The sequence below is a fragment of the Brassica napus genome, unplaced genomic scaffold (genome assembly GCF_020379485.1).
Source record: "Brassica napus cultivar Da-Ae unplaced genomic scaffold, Da-Ae ScsIHWf_246;HRSCAF=415, whole genome shotgun sequence".
NCBI lineage: Eukaryota > Viridiplantae > Streptophyta > Magnoliopsida > Brassicales > Brassicaceae > Brassica > Brassica napus.
Window position 1 is genome coordinate 22,501 of NW_026015798.1, and position 3,036 is coordinate 25,536.

A 3,036-nucleotide genomic window follows, 5' to 3' on the forward strand; every position below is an offset into this window, starting at 1 on the left:
CATCTTACAAACTGTTATAGTTTACCCTACGGCCTATCGCCCAACAACGTTTTAAGTAAATATACATCAAAACGTACGTTGCAAGGACAACAAAATACTACCGCTGGTTGGCCGCTCCTTCCGTCCAAAAGATTTAAGTGTCTCCCGCCTAAGGTTTACCTGCACACACAAATGAGTCATGAGCAACTAGTTTACTCAGTGAATCTAGAATCACAACACAATCAATAACAATCAAGCAATTATCAATGCATATACATGATCATGCAAGTACTAGTACTATACTTTAATATCGATCATCATTGTGAATTCTTATTTTAAACATCACTTCCACAACACCCGCCCGTTACCATACTCATATAATACAATATATATACTAGACCCGAGAAACCACTAAGGCTAACCGAGACTAGTGAGTTAGCATCACCATCATTGTCGAATGTCCGGTATGGACAATCCGACACTGCATCGTCATGCAGTACACGGTCTCCAGGGAGCTACCCCATCATCGTGTCTTCATGACCTTCTTCCGTTCGCAGGACCAAGTCACGGTAATGCGGGGGCTTTAGGGATAGTGAATATAACAAGACTTCACATGATTTTACTTCCATAATTATTCCAAAATTAATCCTTAATTAATTATAATTAACTCTTAACTAATCCTAGATTAATCCTTAATTAATCTCATATTAATCCTTAATTAATCCAAGATTAGTACTTAAGCGACAAAAAAAAAAAAAAGATTAGTACTTAATTAATCCAAGATTAGTACTCAATTAATCTCAGATTAATTTTCAATTAAACCAAGATTAATTCTTAATTAAACCATGATTAATCCATAATCAAAACCATGATTATTTCATAGTTAAGATTAGTACTTGAGAACAAGTACTAAGATTAGGATTAACCTCACTTTAAAATTATTCATTAAGTGTAAGTGTTTACCATGAGTAAACACAACACAATTCTTAAATATTCAGACACTTTACTAACTTAATCAAGGACTCATTCATGATCTATCTCAACATCTGTCTAGACTCACCTAAAGAACAGTCTTGAAACTGGCTTGGACAAGACTTAAGTTCCTCTTGAACAAAGCTGAATGGACCTGAGAATGGACAAGGTTCTGATCGGTTACTATGGTTAACTCAACAACTCATCTGACTCACTTGATTGTGGCTTACCAAGAGACTGAATGGATAGGATGGGACTAGCAAAGCTCCACACCTTAGCTGATCAAAACAGGGTAAGGTTGGGTTCAGAACATCAACAATCCGACAGTTCGGTTCAAGCTAAACAACTTAAATCAAATCAGTTCAAGCTCGGTTCCTTTCATACCAGATCAGATCAGTTCAGTTCTATTCAGTTAACAACAGTTCAAGACAAGATCAGACTGAGTTTAGTTTCGTTTCTCCAATCAATCCATAACAGCTTAGCAAACTGTTTTAGGAGATGGATTCAAACCGAAACTAAACAAGAACTGAACTGTATCATAACTTATACAACTGATCCGACCAAGATCTAAGGTAGCCATGAACTGTTCTGATCAGATACTGACTGAGGCTAGGAGACCAAAGCTTACCAAGATGAACTAAAGGACTAGATGGCCTCAGCTGATCCTCTTCTCCATGGTAAGCTTGCAGCTGAACTGATCAAAGAGAAAGATCAAGGCCTGATCATGATCTGAACTGAACTAGGTCTAGGTTTTTATTTTAAAATCTCACCTTCTGATCTTTCTCAAAGCAACAGACTGGTCTAGGGTTGAAGATTAGATCACCAAGAATTGTTTCTTGATTTATTTTCCTAATTTTCTCACTGATTTTTCTGTTCTTCTTTCTCTCTTTCTCTCTGAAATTCTCTAGGTTTTTCTGTAGGTTTCAGAACGTGGGAAGCAGCTGGAGGAGGGTTAAATACAAGCTGTGGTTGCTTCACCTGAGGGTTTAGCTCATAACAAAGCTTGGCTGAGAGCAGACAGCTGGCAACCTGTTTCATCATCTACACCATACTGTCCTTTCCCTCCCATGAAGTAGTTTCCAGCCAATCATAAATAATTAAAGGAGGAAGCAAGCACACAGGCAGCTTGTGATTGTCATGTGCCATTTACTGAAGAAGCTAAGCAAGCAGGCAGGTGCAAGTCATGTGATTAAAGACTGAGCAAGCAGGCTGGTGGAAGACATGAGTCTGGTCCAAAATTACTTGTAGCAGTTGGTTGATAATTTCCAATAATTTTTAACTAAATATTCCTTGTCTTTGGCTCTCGTCTTGTTCTCGGAAAATCTCTTCCAGTTTAATAAAAATTCGACCAAAATATTTAAGACTCGACCAAACTATCAAGTGAAGGTCTTTCAACCACAAGACAGTCCCGTCGAGAAATTAATCTACCGGGTCGATTTTTATTTTTATTAATCATGGTCGAACCAACTAAAAACTGGTTGAGCGGGATTTTTCTCTACCAAAAATTTATTGGCTCGTGAGGGTTATTACACTCTTCCCCCCTTAAAAGAATTCGTCCCGAATTCTCAAAATACAAGTGTACACCTTTTACTGGACGACTGGGGTATCTGAGAAGAGTTCTAGGTAATCAGCTCGGAACTTATCTTCATCCTTCCATGTTATAACAACTCTCTGTCACTTTTCCCAAAATACTTAAACTTGCGAAATTTCCCTATTCTTCTATTTATTGAAACGATGTTCGCCTATTCGCAAAGGACCTTCAGGATAGGTGAGGTTAGGTTGCAAGTTCTCTGGTCGCTGCGGCTCGACCATATTCGGATCTGGTATATGCTTACATAGCATCGATACATGAAATACCGGATGCATAGGCATATCAGGTGGAAGTTCTAGTCTATAGGCTAGTTCTCCAACTCTAGCGACAATTCGGTATGGTGCCTTTGCTATTGCAGCGGATCCGGGTTCTAAGGTTATACTAAAGGCGTTACTCCTAGACGGCGACAATCCCTCTAATGCCTTAAACACGTCCTCATATTCTCTGACTACTGGTATTTCTTCCATGTTCTGCTCTTTCTCGTCTTCTACTGG